The sequence below is a fragment of the Schistocerca serialis genome, chromosome 4 (genome assembly GCF_023864345.2).
Source record: "Schistocerca serialis cubense isolate TAMUIC-IGC-003099 chromosome 4, iqSchSeri2.2, whole genome shotgun sequence".
In the NCBI taxonomy this organism is placed as follows: Eukaryota; Metazoa; Arthropoda; class Insecta; order Orthoptera; family Acrididae; genus Schistocerca; species Schistocerca serialis.
This window is the reverse complement of record NC_064641.1, coordinates 813,409,899-813,435,097: the sequence shown is the minus strand read 5'-3', so window position 1 is coordinate 813,435,097 and position 25,199 is coordinate 813,409,899.

The window sequence follows — 25,199 nt, the reverse complement described above, 5'->3', positions numbered from 1 at the left end:
TGAATTCTGTAGGCGGCGAGATGGAATCCAAATTGGCGTGAGCACTCCGTCCAGCTTTCCAGTGCAGCATCAAAAGGACGAAAAGGTGGTTCAACTGCGTGTTGTGGCTGCGTTAGCGGTGGAGCGGCGGCCGCCGCATCGGTTTGCATTGCACTTTGACCCTGGACGAGCTGTCCAAGGGCATCCAGTAAGGCCTGCGTCTGCTGATTCTGTAAGCGATAAAATTCGGACAGTACATCTGGAGGTTGTGGCGTAGCCATTACACAAGTAAATCAGGGTAGTATAGATACGAACGTGAATGAGCTCGTCGCCAAACTGTTGTGACTTGACAAGACAGCCAAGCCACTATGAGATAGCCGAAAGGCATGCATTTAAGCTCACGCAGGCTGGCGTGAGGTCTGGAACAGGACAAGGTCTTTATAGTAGCAAAATAGTACGTAGCTTCTGAAATACTTAACTTTAATCCATAATTGGTGAACATCGGTCTGACGGTACATGCATCACAAGATAAATAGCAATTGATAATGGCGCCTTGCTAGGTCGTAGCAAATGACGTAGCTGAAGTCTATGCTAACTATCGTCTCGGCAAATGAGAGCGTAATTTGTCAGTGAACCATTGCTAGCAAAGTCGGCTGTACAACTGGGGCGAGTGCTAGGACGTCTCTCTAGACCAGCCGTGTGGCGGCGCTCGGTCTGTAATCACTGATAGTGGGGACATGCGGGTCCGACGTGTACTACCGGACCGCGGCCGATTTAAAGGCTACCACCTAGCAAGTGTGGTGTCTGGCGGTGACACCACAGTGATTGTGTTCTAATGTCTGGAGTTAATAGTATTTAAAGTTCAGTTTTATAATTTGAGAAATACTCCATTTCCAGTACAACTTTAAATTAATCTGCAGTTATTTTCTTAAACACTGTGCCTTACCCGAAAAAGTGCCTGAAAATAGTAAGTTTACTTAAACACTGTGCCTTACCCGAAAAAGTGCCTGAAAATAGTAAGTTTAATGTGTAATGAAAAAGATTATTAATTGTTGCTTTTATGCATTTTGACCAGAATTGCAAAATTTACCAGTGTTCATTTCATCAGAAAGGGGTTGAAAATGAATTTAATGTTGTGTTGGCGTTTGCGCAGCCAATTATATTTTGAGAAGGTTAAAAGACTGCTTATCAAAGCACATTTGTTATTTAAAAAATTACAGTTTTTTGGGCTTTGCTTAATTAATAAATTAATGATAAGAATACTTACCCTGTTTCGTACATACTAGTGTAGTTTCGTTAAAGGCCATGGTTCTTCAATCAATGAAATTTTAAGGGCCTTGCGTACTAGGCTAGTTAGTTAATGAAGCAAAGCAAAAACTCCTTCAGAGCCAGTGTAGTTAGATTTGCATTCTGTTTAATTGCTTGAAACCAAGTTTAAGAAAGAAATATATACTGTGTTAGCTATTGTGATGCAAGATGGTTAATGCACAGGTATAGTGACCCTGTACAAAACAACTATGTTGCAGAGTATGATCATTAACAGATCCCGTGATTTAAACCAGAATTATTTCATGCTTTTACATGATTATTACTGCTGCTAGTTTCATGTTTGTTGGTGACTGGTTCCATAAACTGAAGCACCTAGTTCATTTAAAGCACGTGTTGTTGAGAGGCATATCTTAGTGTTACCACCTTATTTACCATTTTTTGTCTCGCAGGCAAGAGTTTAGTGTGTGTGCCAAGGAAGGTTCGGTTAGAATTAGCACTGCCTTCTGCTTCATTTTATGGCTTGACTCAGGAATTCCTAATTAGGCTGTCGACCGATTTCAGTATGTAATGTTACAACTTGGTTTTGTGCTGGGAGAACGACTGTTATTGAGCCACTTGTTTACTGATAATTATACTCTGCTGGAGTACTTCGGAGACGAATCCCAGTTTGATTGTTCTGTTTCCATTAGGTTATCTCACGGTCACAACTTCTTAAAAATTCCTCGCAGAGATACAACGTTAGCATCGATTGCCGTTTAAGGTGACCGGTGCTGCTGTTACGGTACCTACAGTCTATTACTGAATAGCAGTAGAGTCGTATGGCATGAATGGCTTGGAGACCACGGAGGGTAGGTTCAGTCGCATTGTTGGAAAGAGTTTCCCTATTCTTCACGCTAACACGAACTTTTCATTCGCGAAGTATGAGAAAAGTAGGTATAAGCTGATCTTTTAAGAGTACATGAATGTAGTCCGTATTTGTGAAGTGTTGTGTCATGATCTTGTCGGGGATGATGACAGAAGGGAGAGGGTGATATCAGATGCTGGTAGATTGCCTATTCCTCTCGAAGAGCACCAAGGATCCACCGAGCCTAACGTCCATATCCCATGGACAGTAATTGTCAACAGTATCGATGCCCTCCGATTACGGGGCTTTGCGGAAAGGTTTCGGATGTAATTCAGGACAATGGCAGAAAGAGTGGTAATCATGGATTTTTATATCAGAAGCCCTCCTCACCCATATGCCGTTAAAGCAGAGGGAAACCTGTCAACAGCGCGTCGCGTACCCAAACTGTCACCTATCCGAGTATTGATACCTCCGACTGAGCTAAAAGACTGAGCTTAAAAGAACCGATGTATCCACGTCCGCACGCCCGTTGACTAATACTGAATTCTACTACATAGGTCCAGTCTTCCCATTTTGTTTGCTATTAGATCTGCGCTTCACATTTGCTTTTAACTGTATTTCTATTACAGTCATCCATGGATTCTGTCGAACCAGGAGAATGTACCTTTAAATATCAGAAATTTCTTCAACGAAATCAATCAGTTGCTAAAGATTTGGGACACTGCTGTGGCTGTTTTGTGAAGAATAAGGATGCAATGTTCTTTCGGAAGAGCATGCATGCCAGAAACAACGTTGCACCGCCATCATTAACGACACAGGGAATGCTATATCGGTTTTTTTTTCCGCTGATGCCAGGCAGCTACTTTCAGTTAAAATGCCCTCCCCTGAACGAGAATTACATAATGAATTTCTTACTGTGATTACAAGTACAGGCTGCGACGAAGGAACGACAGTATATGGAAGTTTGGGTCTTGCCGTGAGACGTGCACGGATAGACAAATGCGTTGAGGCAACCACTCGCGTGAAGTGGGAAACCAGGTTTCGAGTCCCGGACCAGTTCAGATTTTCATTGTCGTCATTACTTTATACAGCTGATTGTTGTTCGTGTACAAAATAGCGAAAATATTTTATGTACTTTAATTGCGGACAACCTAAATGAAACATCAACGTCGTAGTTTATTCAACATCCTAGTCTGGACACAAAAAATTTACATGCGGCTTGTTGGACTATATCACGCTTTTAATGAAGCGAGGGTGTTGTAAGTTATTACAAACAGATCATAGATATGAGACGGATCTTTCATTTTAATAACGTCAAGGTGAGAGGATCAACTGTGCCCTTTCTTTGAAGTTCACCTCAGACATTAGCGATTAATGTGGATCCCTTAGACAGTGGCGACACTCCATAGTTCATCGCGTGAAGACACTCGGTTAAAGCAGTGCGCGCTATTCTCCTGGGAACTTATTAGCAGCGCAAACATGCGTAGAGCCATTTGTAGCAACAGCAGCTACCCACGAACGCACGTAAGCTCATGCACACTCACAAAAAGCCCCGCTCACACGACCGCCCACTCATAAAGACACCCACCTACCCACCCACTCACCCACCCACTCACCCACACACTCACACACACACACACACACACACACACACACACACACACACACACACACTAGAGCGCACACGCGCGCGCGCTATCACACTGGCAGAATCATCACTTGTAAAAATGAGACAAAATGAAATATGACGGATGTTTAATTTAGATTTTCGACAGCTTGCAATTGGATTGTCTCATTGTGTCGCTGGGGTGACTGTTTAATGAAATATTTCCAAAGTTCTTCATTTAACAACATTTACTCAGCAATGACACACGTTCAGATTCATTTTATGATCTGCCGTCCGTGCATGAGAACATATTGACAAAATTCTAAGCTTTGGACAGTTCGCAATTATTCACAATGATACATACACTTCGTCCCTGCATCCTACTCTTTACGCTCCCAGACTTCGAGTGACTCCAACAATCACACAAGTTCTGATCTTTCTAGACAGTATGCATTAGAAATTATATTTCCCTTATGCTTTTACTTTTACATATAACGTTTATATACTGAATGTCGATTACATACTGAAACGCATTTCCATGCAGGCATTTTAATTCACATGACTTTGGTCAGGTGCATACAGGGCTATAAATACAAAATCAAATAGGTAGGTTTAATAATGTATAATAAAAGAAAGTGCGGGTAAGCTACTACAAACAGCATAGTAAACGCATTATTGTGGCCAATGTAGACACGAAGCCCACGCCTACTGCAGTAATACAAGTTTATACGACAACTAGCTCTGCAGATGACGAAGAAATTAAAGAAATGTATGATGAAATAAAAGAAATTATTCAGATAGTGAAGAGAGATGAAAATATGATAGTCATGGGTGACTGGAATTCGGTAGTAGGAAAAGGGTGAGAAGGAAACGTAGTATGTGAATATGGATTGGGGCTAAGAAATGAGACAGGAAGCCGCCTGGTAGAATTTTGCACAGAGCGTAACTTAATCATAGCTAACACTTGGTTCAAGAATCATGAAAGAAGGTTGTATACATGGAAGAACCCAGGAGATACTAGAAGGTTTCAGATAGATTATATAATGGAAAGATAGAGATTTCGGAACCAGATTTAAAATTGTAAGAAATTTCCAGGGGCAGATGTGGACTCTGATCACAATATATTGGTTATGAACTGTAGATTAAAACTGAACAAACTGCAAAAAGGAGGGAATTTAAGGAGATGGGACCTGGATAAACTGAAAAACCAGAGATTGTGCAGAGTTTCAGGGAGAGCATAAGGGAACAATTGACAGGAATGGGGGAAAGAAATACAGGAGAAGAAGGATGGGTAGCTTTGAGGAATGAAACAGTGAAGGCAGCAGAGGATCAAGTAGGTAAAAAGACGAGGGCTAGTAGAAATCCTTGGGTAACAGAAGAGATACTGAATTTAATTGATGAAAGGAGAAAATACAAAAATGCAGTAAATGAAGCAGGCAAAAAGGAATACAAACGTCTCAAAAATGAGATCGACAGAAAGTGCAAATTGGCTAATCAGGGATGGCTAGAGGACAAATGTAAAGATGTAGACGTGTATATCACTAGGGGTAAGATAGATACTGCCTACAGGAAAATGAAAGAGACCTTTGGAGAAAAGACAACCACTTGCATGAATATCAAGAGCTCAAATGAAAACCCAGTTGTAAGCAAAGAAGGGAAAGCAGGAAGGCTGAAGGAGTATATAGAGGGTCTAAACAGGGGCGATGTTCTTGTGGACAAAATTATGGAAATGGAAGAGGCGGTAAATGAAGATGAAATGAGAGATGTGATACTGCGTGATGAGTTCGACAGAGCACTGAAAGACCCGTCAAAACAAGGCCCTGGGAATAGACAACTTCCCATTAGAACTACTGACAGCCTTGGGAGAGCCAGTCCTGACAAAACTCTTCCATCTGGTGAGCAAGATGATTGAGACAGGCGAAATTCCCTCAGAGTTCAAGAATAGTATTTTTTTTTTTTTTTTTTTTTTTTTTGGTCATCAATCTACTGACTGGTTTGATGCGGCCCGCCACAAATTCCTTTCCTGTGCTAACCTCTTCATCTCAGAGTAGCACTTGCAACCTACGTCGTCGATTATTTGCTTGACGTATTCCAATCTCAATCTTCCTCTACAGTTTTTGCCCTCTACAGCTCCCTCTAGTACCATGGAAGTCATTCCCTGATGTCTTAGCAGATGTCCCATCATCCTGCCCCTTCTCCTTATCAGTGTTTTCCACATATTCCTTTCCTCTCCGATTCTGCGTAGAACCTCCTCATTCCTTAACTTATAAGTCCACCTAATTTTTAACATTCGTCTATAGCACCACATTTCAAATACTTCGCTTCTCTTCTGTTCTGGTTTTCCCACAGTCCATGTTTCACTACCATTCAATGCTGTACTCCAGACGTACATCCTCAGAAATTTCTTCCTCAAATTAAGGCCGGTATTTGATATTAGGAGACTTCTCTTGGCCAGAAATGCCATTTTTGCCATAGCGAGTCTGCTTTTGATGTCCTCCTTGCTCCGTCCGTCATTGGTTATTTTACTGCCTAGGTAGCAGAATTCCTCAATTTCATTGACTTCGTGATCAATCCTGATGTTAAGTTTCTCGCTGTTCTCATTTCTACTACTTCTCATTACCCTCGTCTTTCTACGATTTACTCTCAATCCGTACTGTGTACTCATTACACTGTTCATTCCGTTCAGCAGATCATTTAATTCTTCTTCACTTTCACTCAGGATAGCAATGTCATCAGCGAATCGTATCATTGATATCCTTTCACCTTGTATTGTAATTCCACTCCTGAATCTTTCTTTTATTTCCATCATTGCTTCCTCGATGTACAGATTGAAGAGTAGGGGCGAAAGGCTACAGCCCTGTCTTACACCCTTCTTAATACGAGCACTTCGTTCGTGATCGACCACTCTTATTATTCCCTCTTGGTTGTTGTACATTTATATATGACCTGTCTCTCCCTATAGCTTACCCCTCCTTTTTCCGGAATCTCGAACAGCTTGCACCATTTTATATTGTCGAACGCTTTTTCCGGGTCGACAAATCCTATGAAAGTGGCTTGATTTTTCTTTAGCCTTGCTTCCATTATTAGCCGTATCGTCATAATTGCCTCTCTCGTCCCTTTACTTTTCCTAAAGCCAAACTGATCTTCACCTAGCGCATTCTCAATTTTCTTTTCCATTCTTCTGTATATTATTCTTGTAAGCAGCTTCGATGCATGAGCTGTTAAGCTGATTGTGCGATTATTCTCGCACTTGTCAGCTCTTGCTGTCTTCGGAATTGTGTGGATGATGCTTTTCCGAAAGTCAGATGGTATGTCGCCAGACTCATATATTCTGCACACCAACGTGAATAGTCGTTTTGTTGCCACATCCTCCAATGATTTTAGAAATTCTGATGGAATGTTATCTATCCCTTCTGCCTTATTTGATCGTAAGTCCTCCAAAGCTCTTTTAAATTCCGATTCTAATACTGGATCCCCTATCTCTTCTAAATCGACTCATGTTTCTTCTTCTATCACATCAGACAGATCTTCACCCTCATAGAGGCTTTCAATGTAATCTTTCCACCTATCTGCTCTCTCCTCTGCATTTAACAGTGGAATTCCCGTTGCACTCTTAATGTTACCACCGTTGCTTTTAATGTCACCACAGGTTGTTTTGTCTTTCCTGTATGCTGAGTCTGTCCTTCCGACAATCATATCTTTTTCGATGTCTTCACATTTTTCCTGCAGCCATTTCGTCTTAGCTTCCCTGCACTTCCTTTTTATTTCACTCCTCAGCGACTTGTACTTCTGTATTCCTGATTTTCCCGGAACATGTTTGTACTTCCTCCTTTCATCAATCAACTCAAGTATTTCTTCTGTTACCCATGGTTTCTTCGCAGCTACCTTCTTTGTACGTATGTTTTCCTTCCCAACTTCTGTGATGGCCCTTTTTAGAGATGTCCACTCCTCTTCAACTGTACTGCCTACTGCGCTATTCCTTATTGCTGTATCTATAGCAATAGAGAACTTCAAACATATCTCGTCATTCCTTAGTACTTCCGTATCCCACTTCTTTGCGTATTGATTCTTCCTGACTAATGTCTTGAACTTCAGCCTACTCTTCATCACTACTATATTGTGATCTGAGTCTATATCTGTTCCTGGGTACGCCTTACAATCCAGTATATGATTTCGGAATCTCTGTCTGACCATGATGTAATCTAATTGAAATGTTCCCGTATCTCCCGGCCTTTTCCAAGTATACCTCCTCCTCTTGTGATTCTAGAACAGGGTATTCGCTATTACTAGCTGAAACTTGTTACAGAACTTAATTGGTCTTTCTCCTCTAGCATTCCTTGTCCCAAGCCCATATTCTCCTGTAACCCTTTCTTCTACTCCTTCCCCTTCAACTGCATTGCAGTCGCCCATAACTATTAGATTTTCGTCCCCCTTTACATACTACATTACCCTTTAAACATCCTCATACACTTTCTCTTTCTGTTCATCTTCAGCTTGCGACGTCGGCATGTATACCTGAAATATCGTTGTCGGTGTTGGTCTGCGGTCGGTTCTGATTAGAACAACCCGGTCACTGAACTGTTCACAGTAACACACCCTCTGCCCTACCTTCCTATTCATAACGAATCCTACACCTGTTACACCATTTTCTGCTGCTGTTGATATTACCCGATACTCATCTGACCAGAAATCCTTCTCTTCCTTCCACTTCACTTCACTGACCCCTACTATATCTAGATTGAGCCTTTTCATTTCCCTTTTCAGATTTTCTAGTTTCCCTACCACGTTCAAGCTTCTGACATTCCACGCCCCGACTAGTAGAACGTTATCCTCTCGTTGGTTTTTCAATCTTTTTCTCATGGTAACCTCCTCCTTGGCAGTCCCCTCCCGGAGATCCGAATGGGGGACTATTCCGGAATCTTTTCCCAATGGAGAGATCATCATGACACTTCTTCAATTACAGGCCACATGTCCTGTGGATACACGTTACGTGTCTTTAATGCAGTGGTTTCCATTGCCTTCTGCATCCTCATGTCGTTGATCATTGCTGATTCTTCCGCCTTTAGCGGCAATTTCCCACCCCTTGGACAAGAGACTGCCCTGAACCTCTATCCGCTCCTCCGCCCTCTTTGACAAGGCCGTTGGCAGAATGAGGCTGACTTCTTATGCCGGAAGCCTTCGGCCGCCAATGCTGATTATTTATCAAAATTTAGGCAGTGGCGGGGATCGAACCCGGGACCGAAGACGCTACCCCTAGACCACAGAATAGTATAATAATTCCAATTCCAAAGAAAGCAGGTGTTGACGGATGTGAAAATTACCGAACTATCAGTTTAATAAGTCACAGCTGCAAAATACTAACGCGAATTCTTTACAGACGAATGGAAAAACTGGCAGAAGCCGACCTCGGGGAAGATCAGTTTGGATTCCGTAGTAATGTTGGAACACGTGAAGCAATACTTACCCCATGACTTATCTTAGAGAAAGATTAAGGAAAGGCAAACCTACATTTCTAGCACTTGTAGACTTAGAGAAAGCGTTTGACAATGTTGACTGGAATACTCTCTTTCAAATTCTAAAGGTGGCAGGGGTAAAATACAGGGAACGAAAGGCTATATACAATTTGTACAGGAACGAGATGGCAGTTATAAGAGTCGGGGGAAATGAAAGGGAAACAGTGGTTCGGAAGGGAGTGAGACAGGATTGTAGCCTCTTCCTCATGCTATTCGATCTGTATATTGAGCAAGCAGTAAAGGAAACAAAAGAAAAGTTCGGTGTCGGTATTAAAATCCATGGAGAAGAAATAAAAACTTTGAGGTTCGCCGATGACATTGGAATTCTGTCAGAGACAACAGTGGACTTGTAACAGCAGTTGAATGGAATGGACAGTGGTTTGAAAGGAGGGTATAAGATGAACATCAACAAAACCACAACAAGGATAATTGAATATAGTCGAATTAAGTTGGGTGATGCTGAGGGAATTAGATTAGGAAATAAGACACTTAAAGTAGTAAAGGAATTTTGCTATTTGGGGAGCAAAATAAATGATGATGGTCTAAGTAGAGACGATATAAAATGTAGACTGGCAATGGCAAGGAAAGCGTTTCTGAAGAAGAGAAGTTTGTTAAAATCGGGTATAGATTTAAGTGTCAGGAAGTCGTTTCTAAAAGTATTTGTATGGAGTGTAGCCATGTATGGAGGTGAAACGTGGACGATAAATAGTTTGGACAAGAAGAGAATAGAAGCTTTCGAAATGTGGTGCTAAAGAAGAATGCCGAAGAAAATTGCACAGGATAGAGTAGCATGGAGAGCTCGATCAAACCAGTGACTGGACTGAAGACCACAACAACAACAACAACGACGTAAAAAATTCAGAATTTGATTCTGTTGACCTCAGAGCCAACGATTTATTAGGAAAATTTCTGTATTGTGCAAATTACTAGCATAAATTACAGCATAAGTAACAACAAATGTTATAATACTTACGTCCAGTTACAAGGCGTGTATTATTCTGAGCCACAGCAGATATTGATAACGGAACGTAGTTTACGAAAGTACGACTCTGAGATGTGAAATATTATAGAAACTCCGCTAAGGAAAAATACAATTAATAGTATAGCAAAGCTGAAACAATCTCTGAAATTGAAAGAAAATATATTATAGGTACTGAGAGGAATATAAAGTTATGTCTGCTGTAATAAGGAAGCATTGTTTGTATAGCAATCACGAAATTCAGAGTAAGCGGTTATTACGCCATATTTTTGACGTTAAGTGATTAATTCACCTGTACATAAACGACAGAAGCAGGATAACGGATTAAATTTAAGAGTGTTATAGTACTGAGAATTTATAAGCACACACTCCTTATCTGACACGGCGGATCTTGTTCTAAAGTGATTGGTCGGCTTCGATACTTACGCAATAGATCGATTTGTACGCATGCTGACAACTTTCATTGTCGTACTCTGTCTCTCTGATACAACCACAACACAAACACGGGTGCCTCCACAAGCACACACGCACACGGACACACACACACACACACACACACACACACACACACACACACACACACACACACACAACCACAAACACATATAGACGATTAATTTCGAGTTGGCCTCTCATGCCAAAACTGAAGGCTCACATAAATTACAGAGCATTTGGGATCATATTCAACAGGAGAATTACGAGAGCTGAGAACCTATCCCTGAGACATGCTTTTCAACAAAGTTCGATATAATGCTCACGAGTATGAATTAAATTCAGAAATTACATTTTAATCGTAGCAAAATAGAAAGAATACTTCGTCTGAATCATCTCCACTAGTAGTTGATTGTAATACTTTCCTGTTACTGCTGTACAAGGCTACCCTACTTTTTAGCTTGAAAGTTCTGCAGTGTGATTAAAGGAAGAGAGCGAGTTATATAAAAAGGGCAATCCGACGGAAAATTGTTACATACCACACATAAGCTCGATGAATCCGTTTAAACCGATCATTCTGAAACTCATTTACTTGTCAAAATTCTGTAATACAGAGGAATTCTTTTTAATCGCAATGGTACGTGTCATAGTTAGCCTTATTCCTTGTTTCAAGTTAAGTAATAGCTGCGATGTCGTTTCCGGTGGATCTGAAGCCCGACGGAAACCCAAAATATTGATTTCAGACATTTAATATGTTTAACGTAGTTTCTACGTCAATTATGTTGGAATTTTATTCTTGTCTGTCTGCCTGCTTGGCACAAAATATGCATTTGAATTTAATCTAAGTACTCAAAGAGCTAGAGTCACAAAAGTTTAGCTGTAGCTCATAAATTAATGACAATGCGACATTAACTCGCTTTCTTTACGGTCTGACTGTTAGGCGTGGCGAAGGGTCGAAACTGTGATAAAGCCTGACATCTTAGTTTCTAGCAGGACCAGGTTGGGAGGGGGGGTATCTGTATCTACAGTTACTTCTACTTGCCAAATCTGAAATTTATTCATAACTTACTGACAGAGATTTCATCTAACCATCGACACACTACTCCTCCACCGTTGCACTCTCGAACAGAGCGCAGGGAAAATGAATGCATCAGTCTTTCTGTGCGATCTGTGATTAGTCTTATTTTACCACAATGATAACTTGTTAATGTGTAGTTGGGCTTTAACAAAATAATTTTCGAAGGAAAATGTTGGCCATAGGACTTTCGTGAAAAGATCTCACTGCAACGAAAAACGTCGTGTTTGATACACGTGACTTTCACTGCCATGTTTTACGATAATACAAAACGAATGTTCGCCTGTGTACTTTTCCGCTGTCATTATAAGACAAGATGAAAGGTAGCTGCAGTAAGGTAATATATTTCATATTTCACACTATAGGCCTGGTTCAGCTTAACTGCCACTATCAACTGACTTGTAGTTGGAAGTGACGAACATATTGCAACTGTAATAAATATTTCCTGTCAACTCGTGGTACGTATGATATTTCTTCGTAGTTACAGAACTAAAAAAAACACATTTTTGACAGATATTTTGACCAATATTTTTCGATGTCATTCGTCAGTCCTGTCTGATAGGTATCGTATATCATGCAGCAGTTAGAAGAGGACTGACAAGCGTAGAGTGGGCAGTCTCGTCGTAGACCTCTTGCATCATGTATATGTCCGTCAATAAAAGGAAGAACTCACTTCGCCTTCCCCACAACAGTATCCATTGGAAGTGGGGGTGATGGGTCCCAGTTTTAGTAATCGTAATAGCATGGTATTTAGTTGGCCTGAAACTCTTTGGATTTGTGTGATTTATTGTGTGACCGTAAATTAACATGGCTGTAAGGCTCTGAGCACTATGAGACTTAATTTCTGACGTCATCAGTCCCCTAGAACTTAGAACTACTTAAACCTAACTAACCTAAGGACATCACACACATCAATGCCCGAGGCAGGATTCGAATCTGCGACCGTAGCGGTCGCGCTGTTCCAGACCGTAGCGCCTAGAACCGCTCGGCCACTCCGACCACGTAAATTAACAGATCCCTTTAGTACTCATGAAGATGACCTCACACTTTTCGTTGTTTAGAGTCAATAACTGGTTTTCGCTACATATATATATATATATATATATATATATATATATATATATATATATATATATAGACTAAATTGTTTTGATTGTTTTGCAGTTCGTTTTGATATTCTGATGACCGTACTAGACGGTAAATGAAAACACCATTTGCAAACAATCTATGAGGGCAGCTCATATTGTCTCATAAATCATTCACATTGAATGAGAAAAGGAGAAGGCCTACAATAGGGAATGACAGGTATCACATCCGATTCACTCGATGACTTGTCGTCAATTGCTGAGAACTGTAGCCTTTCTGAGAGGAAACGCCAATCGAATTGAACGACTGAGATGATGAACCAAAGGCACACTGTGTCATTAGAAGTCAACTGTAAGTAACGGTTTCACAACCTTTCGGGAAATCTAGAAATATGGAATCAATCTGAGAGCTCCTGTCGATGCCAGTCTTTATTTCGTGTTAATAAAGAGACACTTGTTCCAATATTATATAAATAAAAAAAACAGACTACTACTCACCATTTAGCAGACACGTAGAGTCACAGCTCGGCGTCTGCGCTACAAGGTGAGCAGCAAACTATCATTTTCATATATTGTGAATACTCCACACATAATTTTCTAATTAGATAGTTCTGTCTTACTATAACGATATTTTCTGAATCTGAGCTATGTTTTAACAGATCGTTTCCATGAGGTAGATCACCATGTTCGAGCACCCCATATGTTCCAGTATCATATTGCAAATCGACGTCAGTGATATAGGTCTGTACTTAAGCGATTTACTTCTTTCATCTTTCTTTACTATTGGTGTGACCTGTTCAAATGTCTAGTCATTAGGTACGGGGCATGTGTTGCGCAGGCGGTTGTATATGACTGCTAAATATGGAGCTATTGTGTCAGCATGTCTAACTGCTATATGATCTACCTCGGAAGGCTGGCCTTATTAAGTGATTTGAATTACTTCGCTACACCATGGAACTCTACTTCAAATACATGTAGGCAGCTGTACTTGATTTCGAGATCTGGAATATTTATTTCATCTACTTTGATGTATAGGAACTCCGCTTTAGTGGCACTGTCATTCTTAAGTAACCATTACTATTGCCCAATGAAGGTTTTGATTGCGTTTTGTCATTGGTGCACTTTAGTGTCTCTTTGGATTTCGTTTCAGATTGTGAGATTGAGTTTCGTTGTGAAAACCGTAAAAATCTTCACACACTGAAGTCCGCAGAAGGCATTCCATGCAGTATGTTAGCGGACGGAATCTTCTGCTCAGAGAGGAGGGGGAAGACCGGATAAACCGAGAGGCTAGAAGAGTGCAAAATATGTGATATATAGATACACAGGTGCTGCAATGGGGAAAAAGCGGGAATGTGCAGCAATGACTAGTAAACAGAATATATAATCTTATCTAAATGTTTAAAATCCGTTGAGACATTTGAAACACACGGAACTAAAAAATACAGTTATTAAAATAAAAAAGGTAATGCATCGCATTTTTAAATTGGGCTGAAAAGATTAAAGTCATTTCTGCTAGCCCCTTACAGATTCAGATCCCCATGCAAATAGTCCTGAAAATTAATGCGTATGGATTTTTAATGTGTATGACTACATTAATTTGATTCATAACGAAATTCGTGGGGCACGTGCTATATATAATAGTTATGAGATGAACTATGTATTGTAAATTTTACAAGTAATGTTACAGCTTTTGGAGGTTCAATATAACAAATCTCAGCACTATTTGTATGTGATTGGGAACCTTTATGGGACTAGCAGATATTATTTTATAGTTTTTAAACCGACGTGAGACTGTACCTACCTGGATAGCCGTGTTTGTTAAAAAGCTGCTCACAGGATCTGGAGGTGTGGCGTCCTCGAATCGAATCCGCCCATCGGATGAAGCAAGGGTTGGGGTGCTAGACAGACTGGCTCAGGTTTAGACGCGTTTTCCCATGTCCCACGAGGTCAATACTACTATTACGCACCGAGACAGCACAGGATCGGGAGAATAAAGTCCTCATACACAAAAATTGCTTCAGCCCAGGGATACATCTATAAAAGCCATTTACAAAGTTTTAAAATTTTCGATATTATTAGTCAGTCACCAAGAGTGGCACAGTCTGTGTGAGACTGTGAATGAACTCAGTGTAAGAGAAGTAGACACAGAACAACTTTCAAGACATCAATCATCACAGAACATGACACCAAAATCCATCTTAAGGGACAACGCGGGTAGTGGCCACAGGGTGAAGATCATTTTCAGCGTGGCATACGCACCTTTCTATCGCTTCCTCTGCAGTTGATCTGCTGCATGGGAGGCGGCTACGGATCTGCGTGCGACCAACTCGCCACACCACGAGTCGCTTACTTACGCTACGGGCAGACGCAGTGAACTCCGGGCAACCTGATGTCTGTCACTGATGACTCCACTAGAACCTACAAGACTACAGCGAAGTGAGTGTAATCAGCTTTTGGGGATATGTCTACCGTGTGGTGTTGGAGAAGCAGGATATCGTACTACATTCCAAACTAATTCCGAAATCTTAGAATGCATGGTTATATGACACGCCAAATTAAGTTTCTGTGTTTCAAAACACAAAAAATACAAAGTTCGTATGTGGCTACGATAATTCTTATTTCGGTGATGGGGGGTGTAGTTACTAACGCAGGTCAGAGATATTAGCTTCTAGATTTAAGATATTTTTTGCCAGTTGTGAAGAAGGACCTAACTCTACTTCTGACAGACTGACTGTTACTTGATGAGCTACTACAGTATTACAAAAGTAAGTATAGGGAGAAAGAATCGTCATAATAAAATAAGAGTAATCGGAACGCGCACGGAGAGATACAGATGTTCGTATTTTCCGTGCGCTGTTGGAGAGTGGAATAATAGAGAATTATTGTGAAACTGTTTCGATGAATTCCCTGACAGGCACGTAAGTGTGACTTGTAGAGAAGCTCACTAGATGCAGATTTAGATTCGAAATCGGTGATGTACTATACGAAAGCTCCAACTTAATTAACAAATATTAGCAAAATCAATGCTGTCCCCGCACTGTCTTAAAATGGTCTAACAATTGTTGACTATAACACGACGTGACCTCCACAACAACATCACGCAAACCAAAATCAGCTCGAAATATTATGCCTCTTTAGTAGGTTCGGCTTTACACAAAATTTTTAAAATACCACTATGTAAGTCTTCGATATAGTCTAATAGTTACCATTTTCTTTGTGCCTGAGTGGGATGAGGAAGGTGACACATATACGCATTCGCATTCACTCTTACAGAACAACGAATAAAAGTAAATACATATGCAGATACAGATAGACAAAATCTTTAGGCATGGAACACTGCTGGTCAATTTCCACGTGGGGATACATAGAAAAGCAACATACTCAATATCTGGTGTTTTCTTAAATATCACAGAAGGTATTTTATCCGCTCGAATAACTCACAACGTAATAGCGCTTTCATAAAGAAGTTGCTTCGGATTACTGACAGCTCGGTATAATACAGCTTTTTATGATTGTCGTCTTCTATCGCCCAAATATTTTCTGTCTTGTTCCGGATTTCTCTCCGGAGTCTTCGCCACTTCCGCTTTCCTCTCCCGCATCGGTCTTTGAAATAGATCCTTTTTCTGAATTTAGTCACGTATGATAGCAATAACTGTGCAGCAGTTGTTTTTCAGAAGGTTCTAAGTTCTACTCATTTATCGTTGCAAATTGTGGCGTTCTCCACCTGTGTTGCTGTCCTAGTTATATTACAAGCTTTTCCTCTTTCCGTCACAGATGAAACTTAATTTATTTCCACAAACTAATTAATATCTCACAAACTTACTTCGTGCTCGCTCCCGATCGTCTTAGTATTCCCACATAGCAATTTCTCGTCACACGCCGACACAATTAAATCCATGATATAAATAAAGGAAATGTTTAAATGACAGAAAGAAAAAATGTGAAAATACGGATAATTTTGCAATTGATTCATACAAATTAAGTTGATGAGGAAGTTGTTACTGATGCTTAGGCTAAAATAAGAGCCGAAATACGTTGAAATCTCACCTAAGGATAATGTTAATCCTTTTAATATATGTATAAGTGAATACAATGGTCACATTTTTATCTGTCGCTGCATATTTAACATTTTCGATTCTTTGTTCCAGAAAGATGGAAAGAAGGGTTCCGTCGACTATGATATCATTACTAGTAGAACAGACATCCATTCTTTGGGACTCTAGAAAAAATAAAATCAATAGTTATCGTTTCGTATAAGCTATCCCACGTGTTAAAATTTATTTTTGTAGCTGGTTTGATTTCTTAAATGTAATTATATTTTCACGTAAAGCAGTGACACTTCCACAATCTTTAAATCGTGCAAAGGGGGTACTGAATACAGTATGAATGGCAGATAAAGTCCTTCATTTCGATGATTTACGTGGAATTTTTCATTTGGTGATCATTTTTGGAAAGTCTTTCCACCAAACGTTTTTTCAATGGTGCAAATATTAATATGGTTTATTTCATTTTTGTTTGTTCATCAACTAATAAACTGATTGGCATCGTTAGACACACATAATGACGTCTTACCTCTACTTGCCGTGAAATAGAACGGCTGACGTTTCAGGATGAGAACACGGCAAGTGCCACAACTGGATTTGCCAGAAATTGCTCTCACTGGAAGAAAAGTCAAAATAAGCGGAGAAAACGACGGTCACAGTTTTCTACACAGTTTACTTACCTTTTGTGCATGACAGAACTAACCGAAACGATGGCACAATGACTAGCGTCACGGATTCTCATTTTTTGGTCCTTGTTCTAAACCTGATTATCGTTTTCATATGTTTTATTTCATTTATTTATTTATTTTCATTCATCTACTCTTGTCTGTAGAGTGTTACCCCAAACGAATGTTTTTTTTATTAAGGTAGGGGACACATGGGCATTGTATGAATTGTAGAATTGCACCTGGGTTTCACAATAAATATCATACATTTATTACATAGTATGTCCGTGTATGGTATATTCAGGGGTTACAGTCTTTTAATTTCTCATAGTCCTATATTTCATCCTCATATTCTTTTGTTTTATTCTTATGTCTATTCTTCAGGGAAATTGTTGCATTCCCTTGGATGATACCGATCGTAGAATCAATCGAAATGTGGAAATTTCGGACAGATTATCCACATTATGAATCTCAGTCACCAAAGAAACGTCTTGAAAATCACTGGAGATTTCAATTTGTTGTAATAATTTCACGGCAAACCACACATATAGAGTCACTTTACTGGAAACTGCCGCTTGCGACTGATTATAAATAATGATGCATTACAGGAATTTCACCGAAAACAATTTCAAATAATTTTCTCTCACTTATTGTTTATATTTTATATTTTATTTTCTTAATTTGTTCACTAACAATACAATTAGTAGACCAATAATGACAACGTTATTTAAGTGTAAACTGGATTTCCCATACTAATCTTCTAAGGACATTGTTAGAGCAATGTAAAACAAAAATAATAAAAATAATAATCGGGTTTCGAACATGCGGCGCAAAAGTGTGAAGCCACGAGTAGCCACTGTGTCACCTCTCTTGAACTGTTTGCTTGTTCAAAGACACTAAAGTACTTCAGAAACTTCGCCCGTCGTTTTCCCAGAAACGGTCGAGAATCTATGCCTAGGCCGAGGCACGCATTCTCTCGTTTTGATTCCAGCTCCAAAGAGCGAAGTTTACAGGATTTCGTCCACAGGGCGAAGTTTACAGAAATAGTGTTATGGCACTCCTCGTCAGTATATTCTGCACGTAACGGAAGGCATCCAGTTACGAAATTTACCTTCCGAACAAACATTCGTATTTAAGTATCTCCTCGTTAGACGGAAAACAATGTCACCATGAATACAGGACGGAAATTGGTTGAGGGATATAGGAACTAGAAGTGACACGTCATGGGATGTGCAGTCATAAACGTCGGATGACACTATCTTCCAATAAAATACATGAGCAACACCATGTGACATGGTTTACCAATGATTCGTTCATTGGCTGCATATAAGATGCGTTTACAAAATAATGGTGCCACGCATTTAAAATTAGAGACCTCATTTAACACTTAAACCCCTGTCAGACGTAGCCAACACCTTGGTACGAGACTTACGGTTTTTTGTGTAATAGTGGCAAGAGGGACGCAAAGTGTTCCATGAGACTCCGGAATATTCCAGCAAGTGGTTCCGGCAGGCGGACTCGGCGCTGGTTTTATACGTCGGGCAGCTGATGCAGCGTTTCTTGCATAAATTTCCCACAAAGGAGGACCATTCATCCTTCACACGCGGACAGCCCCGTTGTGTCCGAACTTCCAGCGACGGCGATGGCGCTCTGCCCGACGGGATGTGTAGGGCTTTCAGCTCGGCAGGCGCGCCCCGCGCCACAAAGGGCCATCACCGACAAAACGCCGCAGGTGCGTCGCTGGAAAACTCTGCTTTAAGCTGCACGCGTCTGACCTCTTGCCCTCTCTCGCGGAATCCCAGTACACGCGTGTAGTCATGTTCAGACATACAAACGCCATATAAACGCACTTCCAATAAACCTAAACAAACTATGTCACATCCTAGAAAGGTGATATTAGTATCTGAATGAGAGAAGTTGATGCTAAAGACTGGGACTGTAGGTTCAGGTAGTGACCTAAATTCTCTTACTAAATGGAATATATAGCACCTCTTCTCCCTCTTCATCCTCAGTTGAATGAGAAGGCTTATAGCCATTGCGTCTTCACAAAAGTCAGTATTAGTATTCCTGTATCCTTTTTGCTTAACATTTATAGTCAGTTATATGTCTGACAGTTCCTCTGCCTCCATGCTTTCAACATAATTGTTCTCTTCTGTGACCCCATATTCAATTCTTTCAATCATGCCAAACATATTTAATTTTGTCCCTCTTTGATAATTACTTATTTGATCTGTCAGAATACATCCTGTCACTTTCCTTAAAAAAATTCACTTCATTTAATTGTATTGTTTGTACTTCTTTTCGTGCCACATTTCTGTATGTGAATACAGATGATGCCTTTAGTTTACAGAATTTCGTCTTTGTGTCTTTCCTGGTTTAGCTGTCTGATGTTCTGTGTATAGTGCCCCTTAGAAGCCTTTTTAGCATATTTAATACATACAATACCGTGTGTGTGTGAGTGGGGGAGGGGGTGGAATTTCTTTATGCAAACCTTTCAAAAATATTATTATCTAGTACCAGGCTTGTAATACAAAATTTTAAAGCACGTTGATATTGTTTTTAATGATATCTTATACCATATTGCGGAATTCTTTACATTTTTCCGTAAAACTTTACCCCAAAGCTTAAGTCTTACTAGGGCAATGACTTTTCACAGCAAACTTCATATTTATATTTTACCTTTAAGGACCCATTTACATATCAATGTATGTTTAAAAACCAGAGACAGTTAAAAAACTATACTTTTCATTGTGGTGATCATTATGTATCGACACTTTGTTACTGAGGAAACACTAGTATTGCTAATTATGCTCTAAAATAAATTGCTTATCAACTATACTTACACAGCAGCAGCTGTTTAAAAAGTGTATTGTTAGTAAAAGTTGACGACAATAAACGAAATTTGTATTTTTTCTAAACTTTTGGTGGTTGTCGTAAAATACCCACCTCCTCCATTGTGATACATGTTCTGAAAAATATATTGGTATTTAATAGGATTAATTCACATCCCCATAACTGAAAGTGAGCATTCAGCATTACCTTAGAACATAGTGGGCGTTTTCCAGTAAAAGCTTTAGCTTTAATTTCATTTTCTGCTGTTTTAAAGTCATTTGCCTGTTATGTACGAATAATGTAGACCAAATTGTAAATCAGCATCCAGCATGTGTAAAATTATAGGGTCATCAGCAAAGAGAACAGTACTTACATGTGTGTCTCTAGTACTCAGTTTTATTCCTGGGCTGACTTCTTGTCTGTATTGTCGACAATATCGGCAGTATACGTAATAATAATGTTGGTTAGAAACTGCACCGTTGTCACACTCCTCCGTTTATTGATTTTTACCACTTCACTTAAATATATAGGATAACCTCATATTTCCATTACATTCCACAGCATTTACCTATTCACTCCACTGAAGACGTTTTCATAATCTGTAAGTGCAATATGAATCTCTCAATCATCTGCAAGAATATTATTATATTGTTACTGCACAATCGTCATCTTGTAAAACCATTTTCTTCTGCCATTAAGAGCTTGCCAGCTACTCTTTCCAGTCTATTATTTATTCGTGCATATAATTTACAGCCGTTTTCAACAAAATTATTCCTCTGTAATTTTCACAAGAATTTCTAGTTCCTTTCTGCCTTATGCAGTCATGATAGTTCCACCCCTCTCCAAGTCTCGGGCATCGTTTTCCATTTCAGTCATTCGTTTGAGAATACCAACAGCCTCAGTTCTAATGCAAATCCTCCACACTTGGTAAGCTCTCCATTTATGGCAACGGATCTTACTCCTTTTTCATTGTCCACTGCCATATTGCTTCTTGTATCTCCTCCAGTATAATTATCACTTATTGGTATATTTCATCATCTTGTTCTCTGTCCTGACCTACGTGAAAGACTGCGATTTATTTCATGTCAGTCCTATCCCAGAGCACGTAAGTAAATGACTTTCCAGAACCAACAGTTGTTGTTTAATAATCTCATTATTAGTCCACTCTATGTAATCAACAACCACTAACATAGTCTACAAGGCAGCGTTCTTATCATGGTATCGCATAAGATACGGCAAACATTGCGGAGATTTAGACAGAATTCACATTTCCTTCAAACACGCATTCGCTGCTTTGGATTATGTTAGCAACAAGGAAGACGTAAAATTTTGACAGTCAAAGCTATGATTTTTGTTTCTATAAGTGTTTTTGTTCACATTATCTCGTTCCTCATAGACAGCCAAGCATCATTACGATAAGGAAACCATCTAGTTTTGAAAAAACGTTTGTTGTCTCATGTCTGCCTTTAGATATTCTGTTAATCAGTTGTTTCTTTACCTATGAAATTTGTTTTGTAAGCAAAAACGCATTTCTGTAAAACTTGTAGGTAGCTTATCCCCGCCCGCATTTTATCGCTGATTACTTCACGATACCACAGAGAGTTTTCAGACATCACATATATTAGCGCTCAAAAGTTTCTGATTACATATCACAACTATGGATTTGTGGTAAAACAGGCATTTAATTTTCAGTATTCTGTCATATCCCTTATAAACATGTAGAGAGTTGTGTAGTTGCCTGGTCTTTCGCACAGAGAGGCGCTGATGAATATCCACAAAGACAATGCAGTGCCTTTATCTAAGAAGGTTCCTTTCGAACGGGCCCCATTTCTTTACCTTTCTGTGTAGCAATCAGTTCGCATTAGCTTACTGAAGACTATGTGCATCTACCAGTGTAGTTGTATTGTTAGTATCATTTTATCTCCAAATGGAACTGACGCAGGTGACTGGAATTGAAAAAGTCTATGTTAATCCGTTAACGAAGTACTTTAATAACAAAACCAGCGCGGTGTCTGCATCCAACGTCGTTCGTTCTTTTTAAAACATGCTAAAGGTTTTTACACCAAAGAATGTCATCTTCAGACGACCATGCTGGGCTTGTAATCGCCGCTGAAAGTACGAATTTCAATTAATTTTGTCCCGCTGCATATGATTTTGTTCATTGCACATGAAACCGTTGTGGATGCAGGTTACGCATGGGGCCTGAAGATGACACCATTTGGTGTCGCTACTGGCAGCATTTGTTAAGAGGAATGAACGGCTTTGCACGCAAATTCAGCAGCTGGTTTTGTTATTTTGTTATCATTATTGAGGAACTGAAAAAGTCCTGTAATCGTAAGTCTGCATCACGAAGGCGATTCTGGTAGGGTAATAGCAACGAAGGTGGACGTAGCCCTATCTACAGTGGTGTATACACTGCAGCGGATGAAGCACACTGATGTTAATGCAGTTGTTTCGTGATCTAGATGAACCCATGTAACATCATACAGGAATTTCTTTTCCACATGTGTATAGAGACAACGTCAGAGGATTCGTACGGCGTCCGAAATTCGCGAGGAATTAATATGAGAGCAACTACAATGTATGTCTGAACACTGCGTCACTATCTTCTTGAACAAGGTTTAAAGGAGTGCACAGCGGCCAAAAACTTCTTGTCGCGAAAATAAAATGAGGCCAAAGGACAGAATTGGATACAGCAACGTGAGAACTGAAGCTTGCAGCAATGGTCTAAGGTGTTGTCCACCGACCACTCTAAGTCTGAAATATTTTTATGTTTATTCGTCTACTGCATGGAAACTGTGAAGAGACAGTGTGTGTCGCCATCGGTGAAGCATGGTGGAGGAATGGTCATGGTGTGGTGACCTTTTGCAGGTGTTAACGTCAGCGATACGGTAAGACTTAATGGGAAATAAAAGTAGGAGGGATATCACAGGAAGGGATGCCCATACCGGCATGGGGAGGCCGGTAAACTCAACTAGTTATTAAGGAAAGGAAAACATAAAGCGTAGTCAGGTGGTTTTCTTTGTAGAAAATGATTTAAAAGTCGGTAACAGTAAGGTTTGGTAGGGTCGTAGTTGTAACTTCTTTAAAGCTACTTGCAAGTAGTCATTCGCCTTCGAACATCATAAAAATACCCCATTCTCCTATGTCTAGCTCCCCCACCCCGTCCCAAAAATTATTGTATGGCTGCCCGTGTTACAGGACAGTGGTCAACAATTAATTGCCAGGAGACTTATTCATCGCGGGTTTGTTCTGAGCAGGAGGGTGACAACAAAATGACTCAAAATTTGGAAAGAGTATGTCAGCAGAAGAGAGAAATGTGGGAATCTGAAGCACATGATTCGGCCAAGTCAATCAGCTGATTTAAATCCTATTATATTCTTACGAGATGAACTTGACAGGAATGTGAGGGAAGTGAGTTCATCTAATGTTGAAGATCTATGGTCTGCATTATCTGCAAAAACATTACCAAATCAAACGTAAAACTTTGAACATAGCTGCTAAGGTTCAGTGACCGTGTCAGAATTATATTGTAACAAATAAGCCCTTGGTCACAAATATTAAGTCCAAATAGACCTGGTTTCGACGCTACTATGAGCGTCGTCTTCAGAATTAGACTAACTGTACTAAAACATTAGGTATATAGTACATTAACAAAATTAAAGTTTGTACTGACTCGAAAAGATGCAGTACTTACATGTCACATATTAAAAAAGATCTCAGCCGAAAAGGCGACGTCATGAACACTTGTCAGATGGCGAGCCGCTAAGGGCTGCTCATACTGTGCACAAGGGTCGCCATCTGACAAGTGTTCATGACGTCGCGTTTCCGGCCGAGATCTTTTTTAATATGTGACTTGTAAGTACTGCATCTGTTCGAGTTAGTACAAACTTTAATTTTATTGATGTACTATATACCTAATGTTTTAGTACAGTTAGTCTAATTCTGAAGACGACGCTCATAGCAGCGTCGAAACCAGGTCAATTTTGACTTAATATTTATGACCGAGGGCTTATTTGTTACAATACTACCAAATCATGTCTCCCGAATGCCATGATTCGTACAGCTCTTCTGACGCCCAAGGGTGGATACTTTGAAGAAGCTAAAATCTTAACCAAATCTGACTGTGCCTTGTAACAAAGGGAGAAAATTGTTATATTGTTGGTCTATTTAGTTTATATGGTGGGTTTGTACATTAAAGTTTATTGCTTTTATCGTAGGTAATTTGGAATAGGTTCAAATGGTTCAAAAAGCTCTGAGTACTATGGGGCTTAGCATCTGAGGTCGTCAGTCCCCTAGAACTTAGAACTACTTAAACCTAACTAACCTAAGGACATCACACACATCAATGCCTGAGGCAGGATTCGAACCTGCGACCGTAGCAGTCGCGCGGTTCCGGACTGAAGCGCCTAGAACGGCTCGTACACAGAGGCCGGCTTTCGAATAGGTACCCCACACATACAATTAGTTGGTGGTGACTTCATCTACCCTCGATGTGTTGGCGAAAATACATGTTTAAAGTCGGTGGTAAGCATGAAACGTAGTCAGAAATTGTACTGCTTTCTTAGATAAATATTCAAAGAGTAGTTGGTTCAGAAGCCCACTCGACGTGGAAACTTTCAATGTCAATAAACTTCACCAATAGCCGTAAACTGAAAGGCATTTTTTTTTCTGAAAGTAACAAGTTTCGGCATTTCATTTTGCCATCTTCAGACCCTATTCCCTTTTATCCAAATGAGCGAACTTGTCGTGTAGCGCCGTAAATCACCGGATATCGTGAATTCCAGTCGTTATACAATTGCTTCATAAGAAGAAGTAACAGCAATTGTATAACGATTGGAAGTCACGTATACATTAATTTACGGCGCTATATGACT